Source organism: Rutidosis leptorrhynchoides, chromosome 10 (genome assembly GCF_046630445.1).
Source record: "Rutidosis leptorrhynchoides isolate AG116_Rl617_1_P2 chromosome 10, CSIRO_AGI_Rlap_v1, whole genome shotgun sequence".
In the NCBI taxonomy this organism is placed as follows: Eukaryota; Viridiplantae; Streptophyta; class Magnoliopsida; order Asterales; family Asteraceae; genus Rutidosis; species Rutidosis leptorrhynchoides.
Genome location: NC_092342.1, coordinates 144088355 through 144103961, shown reverse-complemented (window position 1 = coordinate 144103961; position 15607 = coordinate 144088355).

Here is a 15607-nt window from a genome sequence, read left to right as displayed (position 1 = left end):
CCGTAACGTGTTCTGAAAGCAGTCTTTGGAATATCATCTTCTTTCACCCGCATTTGATGATACCCGGAACGTAAGTCAATCTTTGAATAAACAGACGAGCCTTGTAGTTGATCAAATAAGTTATCGATTCTCGGTAGTGGGTAGCGGTTCTTGATGGTAAGTTTGTTCAACTCTCGGTAGTCGATACACAACCTGAATGTACCATCTTTCTTCTTGACAAACAAAACAGGAGCTCCCCACGGTGATGTGCTTGGTCGAATGAAACCACGCTCTAAAAGTTCTTGTAATTGGCTTTGTAGTTCTTTCATCTCGCTGGGTGCGAGTCTGTAAGGAGCACGAGCTATTGGTGCAGCTCCTGGTACAAGATCTATTTGAAATTCAACGGATCGATGTGGGGGTAATCCCGGTAATTCTTTCGGAAATACATCGGGAAATTCTTTTGCAATGGGAACATCATTGATGCTCTTTTCTTCAGTTTGTACTTTCTCGACGTGTGCTAGAACAGCATAGCAACCTTTTCTTATTAGTTTTTGTGCCTTCAAATTACTAATAAGATGTAGCTTCGTGTTGCCCTTTTCTCCGTACACCATTAAGGGTTTTCCTTTTTCTCGTATAATGCGAATTGCATTTTTGTAACAAACAATCTCTGCTTTCACTTCTTTCAACCAGTCCATACCGATTATCACATCAAAACTCCCTAACTCTACTGGTATCAAATCAATCTTAAATTTTTCGCTAACCAGTTTAATTTCTCAATTCCGACATATATTATCTGCTGAAATTAATTTACCATTTGCTAATTCGAGTAAAAATTTACTATCCAAAGGCGTCAATGGACAACTTAATTTAGCACAAAAATCTCTACTCATATAGCTTCTATCCGCACCCGAATCAAATAAAACGTAAGCAGATTTATTGTCAATAAGAAACGTACCCGTAACAAGCTCCAGGTCTTCCTGTGCCTCTGCCGCATTAATATTGAAAACTCTTCTGCGGCCTTGTCCATTCATGTTCTCCTGGTTTGGGCAATTTCTAATAATGTGGCCCGGTTTTCCACATTTATAACAAACTACATTGGCATAACTTGCTCCGACACTACTTGCTCCGCCATTACTCGTTCCGACACCATTTGTTCCTTTCGTTCTATTAACCCCTGGTCCGTAGACCTCACACTTCGCCGCGCTATGACCATTTCTTTTACACTTGTTGCAAAATTTGGTGCAGAACCCCGAGTGATACTTTTCACACCTTTGGCATAGCTGCTTCTGATTGTTGTTGTTGTTGCGGTTATTATTGTTGTTGGGATGATTGTTGTAGTTGTTGTTGTTGTTGTTGTTATTATTGTTGTTGTTGGGCCGTTTGTTGTAATTGCGATTGATGTTGCGATTGTTGGGATAATTGTTGCGATTATTGTTGTAATTGCTGTTGTTGTTGTATTGGTGATTCTTATCACCGTTTTCCTCCCACTTTCTTTTGACTTGCTTCACATTGGCCTCTTCAGCAGTCTGTTCTTTAATTCTTTCTTCAATCTGGTTCACTAGTTTGTGAGCCATTCTACATGCCTGTTGTATGGAGGCGGGCTCGTGTGAACTTATATCTTCTTGGATTCTTTCCGGTAATCCTTTCACAAACGCGTCGATCTTCTATTCCTCATCTTCGAATGCTCCCGGATACAATAGGCACAATTCTGTGAATAGTCTTTCGTACGTGGTAATATCAAATCCTTGGGTTCGTAACCCTCTAAGTTCTGTCTTGAGCTTATTGACCTCTGTTCTGGGACGGTGCTTCTCGTTCATCAAGTGCTTGAATGCTGACCATGGTAGTGCGTACGCATCGTCTTGTCCCACTTGCTCTAGATAGGTATTCCACCATGTTAACGCAGAACCTGTGAAGGTATGCGTAGCGTACTTCACTTTGTCCTCTTCAGTACACTTACTTATGGCAAACACCGATTCGACCTTCTCGGTCCACCGTTTCAATCCAATCGGTCCTTCGGTTCCATCAAATTCCAAAGGTTTGCAGGCAGTGAATTCTTTGTAGGTGCATCCTACACGATTTCCTGTACTGCTAGATCCAAGGTTATTGTTGGTATGTAGCGCAGCCTGTACTGCGGCTATGTTTGAAGCTAGAAAAGTACGGAATTCCTCTTCATTCATATTCACGGTGTGTCGAGTAGTCGGTGCCATTTCCTTCAAAATAGTCAAATGGAACAAGTTAATCATACAGAATATTAAGAGTAGTTAATAGTATTTCGTAGCATAATATGAACTCATTTATAAAAGCTTTTTCTTCATATTAGCGTTTTATAAGTTTAAATTCGGGTAGTACCTACCCGTTAAGTTCATACTTAGTAGCTAATATACAATTCAACTACTACAATTCTATATGAAAAACTGATTATAATAATATTTCGCGTTCAAACTTTTACACAATATTTTACAAACTTACAATACCGCTTATTTTACATATAGCATGAAATATAGCACATAATAAATTTGATACAAGATGGTTGTGAAGATAATTCTAGCTAGTACACAAGTCGTTCAGCAAAGGCACTAAAGACACGTAATTCATACGTCCAGAAACAAGTCATGCATTCTGGTTTTACTAGGATTACTTCCCATCCTTGGTCTTGTGAAACATAACCGTTATGGCCGTTGGTAAGACAGCGTGTTGTAACTTCGTCAAAGGGACGAGGGTTACGTAATGTCCAACAGTCCTGTAACAATCTAAAAACTTCATTTCTTACCCCAATTACCGACTTCGTCACTTGTGGGAACGTTTTGTTTAATAGTTGTAGCCCGATGTTCTTGTTCTCACTTTGGTGAGAAGCGAACATTACTAATCCGTAAGCATAACATGCTTCTTTATGTTGCATGTTAGCCGCTTTTTCTAAATCACGAAGTCCAATATTCGGATATATTGAGTCAAAATAATTTCTTAACCCATTGCGTAAAATAGCATTTGGGTTCCCCGCAATATATGCGTCAAAGTAAACACATCGTAACTTATGGATTTCCCAATGTGATATCCCCCATCTTTCGAACGAAAGCCTTTTATAAACCAAGGCATTCTTGGAACGTTCTTCGAATGTCTTACAAACTGATCTCGCCTTAAATAGTTGTGCCGAAGAATTCTGACCGACTCTAGACAAGATTTCATCAATCATGTCTCCGGGTAGGTCTCTTAAAATATTGGGTTGTCTATCCATTTTGTGTTTTTATACTGTAAAATAGAACAAGAGTTAGATTCATAAAAAAAATACTTATTAATACAAGCAATTTTTACATATATCATAAAGCATAAGCACACTATATTACATATATTACACCACACGAATACAACTATCTTATTCCGACTAGCTTGTTTCTTCTTCTTCTTCGGTTTTGGTTCGTTTTGCCAAGTTTCTAGGGATATATGATGTTCCCCTAATACGAGCCGTCGTTTTCCACATTGGTTTAGAAAAACCTGGTGGTTTAGAGGTTCCCGGGTCATTGTTACAACTTAAGGACTTCGGGGGTTGACGATACATATAAAGTTCATCGGGGTTGGAATTAGATTTCTCTATTTTTATACCCTTTCCCTTATTATTTTCTTTTGCCTTTTTAAATTCAGTTGGGGTAATTTCTATAACATCATCGGAATTCTCGTCGGAATCCGATTCATCGGAGAATTGGTAATCCTCCCAATATTTTGCTTCCTTGGCGGAAACACCATTGACCATAATTAACCTTGGTCGGTTGGTTGAGAATTTTCTTTTACTTAACCGTTTTATTATTTCCCCCACCGGTTCTATTTCTTCATCCGGTTCCGATTCTTCTTCCGGTTCCGACTCTTCTTCCGGTTCCTCTTCGGGAACTTGTGAATCAGTCCACGAATCATTCCAATTTATATTTGACTCTTCATTATTATTAGGTGAGTCAATGGGACTTGTTCTAGAGGTAGACATCTATCACATAATATCAAACGCATTAAGAGATTAATATATCACATAACATTCACATGTTAAAAATATATAGTTTCCAACAAAATTTGTTAAGCAATCATTTTTCAAGTAAACACGGTCGAAGTCCAGACTCACTAATGCATCCTAACAAACTCGATAAGATACACTAATGCAAAATTCTGGTTCTCTAAGACCAACGCTCGGATACCAACTGAAATGTCCCGTTCTTATTGATTAAAAACGTTCCATATTAATTGATTTCGTTGCGAGGTTTTGACCTCTATATGAGACGTTTTTCAAAGACTGCATTCATTTTAAAACAAACCATAACCTTTATTTCATCAATAAAGGTTTAAAAAGCTTTACGTAGATTATCAAATAATGATAATCTAAAATATCCTGTTTACACACGACCATTACATAATGGTTTACAATACAAATATGTTACAACAAAATAAGTTTCTTGAATGCAGTTTTTACACAATATCATACAAGCATGGACTCCAAATCTCGTCCTTATTTAAGTATGCGACAGCGGAAGCTCTTAATAATCACCTGAGAATAAACATGCTTAAAACGTCAACAAAAATGTTGGTGAGTTATAGGTTTAACCTATATATATCAAATCGTAACAATAGACCACAAGATTTCATATTTCAATACACATCCCATACATAGAGATAAAAATCATTCATATGGTGAACACCTGGTAACCGACATTAACAAGATGCATATATAAGAATATCCCCATCATTCCGGGACACCCTTCGGATATGATATAAATTTCGAAGTACTAAAGCATCCGGTACTTTGGATGGGGTTTGTTAGGCCCAATAGATCTATCTTTAGGATTCGCGTCAATTAGGGTGTCTGTTCCCAAATTCTTAGATTACCAGACTTAATAAAAAGGGGCATATTCGATTTCGATAATTCAACCATAGAATGTAGTTTCACGTACTTGTGTCTATTTTGTTAATCATTTATAAAACCTGCATGTATTCTCATCCCAAAAATATTAGATTTTAAAAGTGGGACTATAACTCACTTTCACAGATTTTTACTTCGTCGGGAAGTAAGACTTGGCCACTGGTTGATTCACGAACCTATAACAATATATACATATATATCAAAGTATATTCAAAATATATTTACAACACTTTTAATATATTTTGATGTTTTAAGTTTATTAAGTCAGCTGTCCTCGTTAATAACCTACAACTAGTTGTCCACAGTTAGATGTACAGAAATAAATCGATAAATATTATCTTGAATCAATCCACGACCCAGTGTATATGTATCTCAGTATTGATCACAACTCAAACTATATATATTTTGGAATCAACCTCAACCCTGTATAGCTAACTCCAACATTCACATATAGAGTGTCTATGGTTGTTCCGAAATATATATAGATGTGTCGACATGATAGGTCGAAACATTGTATACGTGTCTATGGTATCTCAAGATTACATAATATATAATACAAGTTGATTAAGTTATGGTTGGAATAGATTTGTTACCAATTTTCACGTAGCTAAAATGAGAAAAATTATCCAATCTTGTTTTACCCATAACTTCTTCATTTTAAATCCGTTTTGAGTGAATCAAATTGCTATGGTTTCATATTGAACTCTATTTTATGAATCTAAACAGATAAAGTATAGGTTTATAGTCGGAAAAATAAGTTACAAGTCGTTTTTGTAAAGGTAGTCATTTCAGTCGAAAGAACGACGTCTAGATGACCATTTTAGAAAACATACTTCCACTTTGAGTTTAACCATAATTTTTGGATATAGTTTCATGTTCATAATAAAAATCATTTTCTCAGAATAACAACTTTTAAATCAAAGTTTATTATAGTTTTTAATTAACTAACCCAAAACAGCCCGCGGTGTTACTACGACGGCGTAAATCCGGTTTTACGGTGTTTTTCGTGTTTCCAGGTTTTAAATCATTAAGTTAGCATATCATATAGATATATAACATGTGTTTAGTTAATTTTAAAAGTCAAGTTAGAAGGATTAACATTGGGTTATAAACACATGTTATATATCTATATGATATGCTAACTTAATGATTTAAAACCTGGAAACACGAAAAACACCGTAAAACCGGATTTACGCCGTCGTAGTAATACCGCGGGCTGTTTTGGGTTAGTTAATTAAAAACTATGATAAACTTTGATTTAAAAGTTGTTATTCTGAGAAAATGATTTTTATTATGAACATGAAACTATATCCAAAAATTATGGTTAAACTCAAAGTGGAAGTATGTTTTCTAAAATGGCCATCTAGACGTCGTTCTTTCGACTGAAATGACTACCTTTACAAAAACGACTTGTAACTTATTTTTCCGACTATAAACCTATACTTTATCTATTTAGATTCATAAAATAGAGTTCAATATGAAACCATAGCAATTTGATTCACTCAAAACGGATTTAAAATGAAGAAGTTATGGGTAAAACAAGATTGGATAATTTTTCTCATTTTAGCTACGTGAAAATTGGTAACAAATCTATTCTAACCATAACTTAATCAACTTGTATTGTATATTATGTAATCTTGAGATACCATAGACACGTATACAATGTTTCGACCTATCATGTCGACACATCTATATATATTTCGGAACAACCATAGACACTCTATATGTGAATGTTGGAGTTAGCTATACAGGGTTGAGGTTGATTCCAAAATATATATAGTTTGAGTTGTGATCAATACTGAGATACGTATACACTGGGTCGTGGATTGATTCAAGATAATATTTATCGATTTATTTCTGTACATCTAACTGTGGACAACTAATTGTAGGTTACTAACGAGGACAGCTGACTTAATAAACTTAAAACATCAAAATATATTAAAAGTGTTGTAAATATATTTTGAACATACTTGGATATATATGTATATATTGTTATAGGTTCGTGAATCAACCAGTGGCCAAGTCTTACTTCCCGACGAAGTAAAAATCTGTGAAAGTGAGTTATAGTCCCATTTTTAAAATCTAATATTTTTGGGATGAGAATACATGCAGGTTTTATAAATGATTTACAAAATAGACACAAGTACGTGAAACTACATTCTATGGTTGAATTATCGAAATCGAATATGCCCCTTTTTATTAAGTCTGGTAATCTAAGAATTAGGGAACAGACACCCTAATTGACGCGAATCCTAAAGATAGATCTATTGGGCCTAACAAACCCCATCCAAAGTACCGGATGCTTTAGTACTTCGAAATTTATATCATATCCGAAGGGTGTCCCGGAATGATGGGGATATTCTTATATATGCATCTTGTTAATGTCGGTTACCAGGTGTTCACCATATGAATGATTTTTATCTCTATGTATGGGATGTATATTGAAATATGAAATCTTGTGGTCTATTATTATGATTTGATATATATATAGGTTAAACCTATAACTCACCAACATTTTTGTTGACGTTTTAAGCATGTTTATTCTCAGGTGATTATTAAGAGCTTCCGCTGTCGCATACTTAAATAAGGACGAGATTTGGAGTCCATGCTTGTATGATATTGTGTAAAAACTGCATTCAAGAAACTTATTTTGTTGTAACATATTTGTATTGTAAATCATTATGTAATGGTCGTGTGTAAACAGGATATTTTAGATTATCATTATTTGATAATCTACATAAAGCTTTTTAAACCTTTATTGATGAAATAAAGGTTATGGTTTGTTTTAAAATGAATGCAGTCTTTGAAAAACGTCTCATATAGAGGTCAAAACCTCGCAACGAAATCAATTAATATGGAACGTTTTTAATCAATAAGAACGGGACATTTCATCGCACGTCCTTGCTTGACTTGACTTGCAGCCGTAATAGTGGTCGCGACTCACTATTACGCTCGCATGCCGTGCCATGCTCAAACGTCCCACAACCATCTTGCTCGATGTTCAAAACAATAACGCATGATTAGTAACAACATAACATTAGCATAGTTAGTCTACCTATTCATCAATGCACTAACCAAAACCCGTATCGACCCGTAGTACTACAAGTCCCGCATTTAAAATTACAACACAAAAGTCTAAGTCTAGGCGCCTATCTCAAGTCACCTAAATTCCTTAGACCATGCTTTGATACCACTTATAACGACCCAACCCGTTAACCAACCAAAAATATGAAATAAAAAAAAAATTGAAACAGTTCTGCCCAGACTGGGTGCGCGGCGCGCAGCCCAGTCTGTGCGCGGCGCGCAGACTGCCGGACAGCCCGCTGTCCAAAATTTGTCATTTTCGTTTAAATATCTCCCACTTCCCGGCACTTTTAGACGAAACGCTTTTTACAACATGTTATAATAAGTAAAACTAACACGTTCCAATAATAAAATGAGTTTTACAACGCGGGGCCTACATATGCCCAAATTACCCTTAAGTACGAAAGTACGAGTTTCGACCACAAAAGTTTAATTTCCAAACGACACTTAGAGCATGGTGTTTTGGGTTAAACTACCCATATCTTGGTTGAACTTCCAAAAGCTAAGCCCTCGAGAGTCACTACTAATCCAAAAGGATACCTTTGCCCTTGTCCGCGCCGGAGCCTAAAAAGGTAAACAACGAGAGGGTAAGCTAACGCTTAGTGAGTAGAATAAATATATACATGCATATACCACTTACCTACTCGCATCCACAACATCATTTAATGCATATAATCGCATATCATCTCGTAACAAAAGCTAGTATCATCAAAACGTACAACTAGCAATATCTAAAGCATAATAATCATAATAATAATGAAATGCTAAACATCAACAAGTATAAACCATGGTTAACCAATATCGCAAGGGAATGACCTCGCGAACAAGTCATCGGTGTTCATAATAACCGTTAGCTCCCAAAAACGGCTATGGTATGCTAACCCCCGGGGTGTTCCAAAACGGCTATGGCATCACCCCTAAGTGTTCCAAAAAGGCTATGGCATCACTTGATCACGTGTGAGTAAGAACCGGTTATTCGATTAGCTCTCAAAACGGCTATGGTATGCTAACCCCGAGGTATCCCAAAACGGCTATGGTATTCCCCCAAAGTGTCCCAAAATGGCTATGGCATCACTTAATAATGGCCATTACTCACAACCATGTGCACAAAACGGCTATGTACACAATTAACATGGGCATATAAATCATATACATACATACATAAGTATTCCACTCACCTTGTCGTCTTGGTGAAATTTCCAACAACTTGTAACCTTCAAAGCAAGTCACCTAAATATAATTAATGCCCAATTAATTCACATAACAAGTTGGATTGTACACCAACTAACCTCACTAGTGCATTTATGACCCAAGAGGGTATTTATGACTCATTTGCACTAGAATCACTCAACCGAGGTCCAAATCCCCAACTAATCACTAACAACACAAGTGAGCTAGTGATTTAACTAACCATCTAAGACTCATTAACACTATTTATTACTTTGAAACCCTAGGTTAGTCAATCATGAGTCCTTATGACTCAATCTTACCCAAAAACCCCCAAAATCACCCACAATGGATTTTATGTTCATCACTAACCCAAACCCTAACCCTTAACCAAATCAAACTAAGGAAATCAAGATTAGAGCTTACCACCACAACCACGACGTAGCTAGTGACTAGATGAACAACTTTAATACACGCGATTTGACCCGAAATCAACTTCTTCCTTCTTAATTTGAGCTTTCTCTCTCTCAAATGGGTTTCTCTCTCTAAACTTGAAGTAGAAAGATGAAGGTGGTTGAAATGGAGTTATGACACTCCATCAACTGATCTTGTGGCCTTTAACTCGTCCCCAAGTGAATTTACCAAAAAGCCCTTCTAAAATATCAAATTAAAAGAAACAGAATCTGCCAGCTGGAAAGGTGCGTGGCGCACTCCTATACATGTGCGCGGCGCGCACAATGATCTGAACCGTCTCTGATCATAGTTTAATTACACACAGCTTCCCACACTTCATGTACCTTATTTACAATTTTGTACAATAAATATTAGGGTCTTACAATCATAAAATGACGTGATTATATTCTTATAGAAAACTCAAAAAAGGATAAACATGTAGACTTGATAGTCTTGTTTATGCATTCTCTGCAAATGAGTACGGTCTCATTCAAACGGTCCGCCTTTATTCATCTATACTAGCTGCCACGCATGAGCATGTCAACTAAAGCGCTTGATTGGGCGCTTCTACTCTCATACCCAGGTCCGTAGATAGGGATCTTTGTGTTCAAGAATCAAGTAGAATTGTTCGTATTACGATGTAATTAAAGTGCTATTTGGTGCATTTGATTCATTATTTTGTAAATATATCTAACGTGAGGGATCTAAACTACAAAGATTGAAAAGATGAAGGGTGGTTATAACAACATAACTAAACCAAAGTTGAATGTCTAAAGTCGATAAATTGATAAATGAAGAATGCTAAACGTAACCCTAATTAAACATTTATTTCGAAGTGTTAACTTTTCATATTATATAAATATAAAAAAAATTAGTTTTTATACTTAAATTTGTTATAATTCAGTAGGCTTATAACTACCTTTAGTGATTTGATTCTTGATTAAGAATACTATTAATGAAGTGTAAGAACAAAGATGATAATGGAGAAAGAAAGAAACACTTTGTAAGTGTGTGAAATGGTGCAAGTTTAATGCTTGCATTCATGAGTATTTATAGCCTAAAATCTCAATATAAAAATACATACTTTGTGTACCAAAATTGACTATATGTATACACCAAAATTGACTATCCATATCTATATTATTATTATTATTATTATAACACTCCCCCTTGGATAGCAATTTTATTTTGTTGAAGATCAACTATAAATTACTGCCTCGTTAAAAACCTTGCTAAAGAAAACCCAGTGGGAAAAAACTTTAGCTAAGGGAAAAAGAGTGCAGCATGGAGTTGACTCCCCCTCAATTAGACATCGCTTCAGCTGTTACATCTTTTGAACATGTCTCATGCCAATGTTATGAACGTGTGTTCTGAAAATAGCAGTTGGAAGTGCTTTCGTGAAAAGATCAGCAGAGTTTTTGCTGGATTGCACATATCTCATTTCAATCTGGTTGTCCTTAATGAGATTTTGAGTGTATGAGAAGAATCTAGGTGGTATGTGTTTTGTTCGGTCACTTTTGATATACCCTTCTTTCATCTGTGCTATGCAAGCTGCATTATCTTCATAGATAGTTGTTGGACTTTTATCGCGTTCTAGTCCACAAGAATCAGTAATGAGTTGTGTCATTGATCTCAACCAAAAACATTCTCGAGTAGCTTCATGTAATGCAATCACTTCGGCATGATTTGATGATGTAGCAACAAGTGTTTGTTTTTGAGAACGCCATGATATTGCAGTACCTCCATTTAGGAATACATATCCAGTTTGAGATTTAGCTTTATGTGGATCAGATAAATAACCTGCATCTGCATAACCAACCAAATCTTGTTTTGATTCGTTAGAATAAAATAATCCTAAATCAGTAGTTCCTCGAAGGTATCGAAATATGTGTTTGATCCCATTCCAGTGTCTTTTGGTAGGAGCAGAGCTGAACCTTGCCAACAAATTAACTGCAAAAGAAATGTCAGGTCTTGTACAATTTGTAAGATACATAAGAGCTCCAATTGCACTGAGATATGGTACTTCTGGTCCAAGAATGTCTTCATGATCTTCACATGGACGAAATGGATTAGCTTCAACATTGAGTGATCTAACAACCATAGGAGTACTTAATGGCTTTGCCTTGTCCATATTGAAACGTTTCAAAATCTTTTCAGTATATGTTGTTTGATGTACAAGTAAACCATTAGGCATATGCTCAATTTGTAAACCAAGGCAATACTTGGTTTTTCCGAGATCTTTCATTTCAAATTCTTTCTTTAGAAGTTGAATGGCTTCATGGATCTCTTTATTTGTACCTATGATGTTAAGATCATCAACATAAACAGCTATGATCACATATCCGGATGTTGTTTTCTTAATGAAAACACAAGGGCAAGTAAGGTTATTTGTATACCCTTTGCTTATCAAGTAATCACTTAATCGGTTATACCACATACGTCCCGATTGTTTTAACCCATATAAAGATCTTTGTAATTTAATCGAATACATTTCTTTGGGTTTTGCATTTGATGCTTCTGGTACCTTAAATCCTTCAGGTATCTTCATATATATATCACTATCAAGTGATCCATATAGATAAGCAGTCACAACATCCATGAGATGCATTTCTAAATTTTTAGAAACTGCCAGGCTGATTAAGTATCTAAAAGTAATTGCATCCATAACAGGGGAATAAGTTTCTTCATAATCAATTCCTGGTCTTTGAGAAAAACCTTGAGCTACAAGTCTAGCTTTATACCTTGTAACTTCATTTTTCTCATTTCTTTTTCGGACAAAAATCCATCTGTATCCTACAGGTTTCACATCTTTAGGAATGAGAATGATGGATCCGAAAACCTTTCTTTTATTGAGTGATTCTAATTCAGCTCGTATTGCTTCTTTCCATTGAGCCCAATCATGTCTATTTTGACATTCAACCATAGATGTTGGTTCTGGATCATCATCATTATTCATGATGTCATACGCAACATTAAATGAAAATTTCTCATCAAGATTTTTCATTTCATTTCGGTTCCATAATATTTTTGAATATGCATAATTGATTGCAATTTCTATATTGACATCATCAATCTCCTCTGCAGTAGGAGTACTGATTTTTGGTTCTTCTTGAACACTTTCTTTTACCTCATTATCAGCTGATTTTCTTTTTCGAGGATTTTTATCTTTTGAACCAATTGGTCTTCCACGTTTCTGACGTGGCAAAGATTCATGAGTGACGTTATTGCCAGCTTTTGGAATTTCAATTCGAGCTGGAGTATTTACTGCTGGTATATATGATTTTGTCACCATTTTTGTATCTGTAAATGCATCAGGCAATTGATTTGCAAGTTCTTGTATATGCATTATCTTTTGAACTTCTGTCTCGCATTCTTTTGTGCGAGGATCAAGATAATTTAATTGAGGTTCACACCATGAAACATCGTTTTCTTTATTTTTCATTTCTCCCCCTAATCTAGGGAACAATGTTTCATTAAAATGACAATCAGCAAAACGTGCTGTAAAAACATCTCCTGTCATAGGTTCAATATACCTTATAATTGAAGATGTTTCATATCCAACATATATTCCCAACCTTCTTTGAGGACCCATTTTTGTACGTTGTGGTAGCGCAATTGGAACATACACTGCACAACCAAATGTTCTAAGGTGGGAAATATTTGGCTCTTGACCAAAAGCAAGTTGTAGGGGGGAATATTTATGACTTGCACTCGGTCTGATGCGAATCAATGCAGCAGCATGTAAAATTGCATGACCCCATATAGATACAGGGAGTTTTGTTCTCATTATCAATGGTCTAGCAATTAACTGTAAACGTTTAATCAGTGACTCGGCTAAACCGTTTTGTGTATGCACATGAGCAACAGAATGTTCAACAACAATTCCTATAGACATGCAATAGTCATTAAATGCTTGAGATGTAAACTCACCAGCATTATCAAGTCTCACCTTTTTAATGGTGTAATCAGGAAAATGTGCTCTCAATTTAATAATTTGGGCAAGAAATTTTGCAAATGCCACATTACGGCTTGATAACAGACAAACATGAGACCATCTGCTAGATGCGTCAATTAGAACCATGAAATATCTAAATGGTCCACATGGTGGATGAATTGGTCCACATATATCACCTTGAATTCTTTCAAGAAACATTGGTGATTCTTTCTCAACCTTAAGTGGTGAGGGTCTAGTTATCAATTTTCCAAGAGAGCAAGATGTACATGGAACCATTGTATCACGATGGATTTTTCTATCCTTTAGTGGATGTCCATGAGTACATTCAATAATCCTTTTCATCATTGTTGATCCTGGATGGCCTAATCTGTTATGCCATAAACTGAATACACCAGGATCAATATATTTTTCATTAACTACCATATGTGTTTCTGGTACATTTATATGTGTATAATGTAATCCAGAACTAAGTCTTGGCAGTTTTTCAACCACATGACTCTTGTCAGTGATACTTAAATATTTCTCATTTTCTGTTGTTACCGACTGATAATCATACCCATTAAGGTATATGTCGGAGAAACTCAATAAATTTCTACTTGACTTGGGAGAAAATAAGGCATTATTTATTAAAAATTTCGTACCATTTGGTAGTATGAAATTTGCCTTTCCTATCCCCTTTATCAAGTTAGCAGGTCCTGATATTGTATGTATAGTTCCTTCCGTTGGTTTTAGATCAATAAAATATTTCTCGGATTTAAGTATAGTGTGTGTAGTTCCACTGTCTGCTATACAGAGATCTCCACCACTTGATTGATGTTGTGTTCCAGCAGAATTCATATTAAACTTCATATATAAGAAACAAACAGTAAGTATATAAATGTTACACAAAATGTTTATTACACACAAATAGATAAAACTGAAACATTTGACATACATAGAATTGAAACATCAAACATAGAACTGGAACATTTGATAAAACATATAGAACTGAAACATTTGACAAAACATGATGACAAAGGTTAAATCGTTTATTTATAAAAGAAACATATTAAGTTAATTCAAGAAATCTTCATATAAATCGGATGGTTGCTCAGTGACTGTTGGATCAATATTATCCACAAAATTTACTTCCTTTTCTTTACCTTTCAGCGAATCCTGATACATCTTAACAAGATGTTTAGATGTTCGGCAAGTATTAGCCCAGTGGCCCATTCTACCACATCTGTAGCAAGATTCTTCAGAATTTTTAGAAGAATTTTCTTCAACATCTTGTTTAGTGGGCTTGTTTTGTGGTTGATATTTATATTTTCGTGGATTATTATTTCTTTGACCACCACGGCCACGACCACGACCACGTCCACGCCCATTACCATTACCATAAGGATGGTTTCTACCATAGTTATGGCTTTTGGCATGATGATGGTGATGGTTATTATAACCACGACCTTGCCCGCGTCCTTGTCCCTGTTTATAATTATTTGCAGTATTTGCTTCAGGGATTGCAAGTGTACCAGTAGGGCGGGATTGCTGATTTTTCATTAATAGCTCATCATTTTGCTCTGCAACTAAGAGATATGAATTAAGTTCAGGATATGTTTTGAACTTTAGCATTCTCAAATTTCTTTGCACTGTGATGTTTGCAGCATTCATTGTGGAGAAAGTTTTCTCCATCATGTCTGCATCACTAATTTCATGTCCACAGAATTTAAGTTGTGAACATGTATTATACAGAGCTGAGCTGTATTCATTTACTTTCTTAAAGTCTTGGAACCTTAATGTTCTCCATTGTTCCATTGCAGCTGGAAGTAAAATTTCTCTTTGATTATTGAATCTGCTTTTGAGACCTTCCCATAAAACATGGGGATCTTCTACAGTCACATAATTATTTTGTAAGCATTCATCAATATGTTGATGAATAAAGCAACATGCCGTAGCTTGTTCTTTTTCAGAACAAGTGTTGTTTTCATTTATGGTTTCAAGAATGCCCATTGATTTAAGATGCATTTTTACTTTTATAACCCATGGCATGTAGTTGTTTCCAGTTGATTCTAAAGGAGTAAATTTAAGCTTTTCCA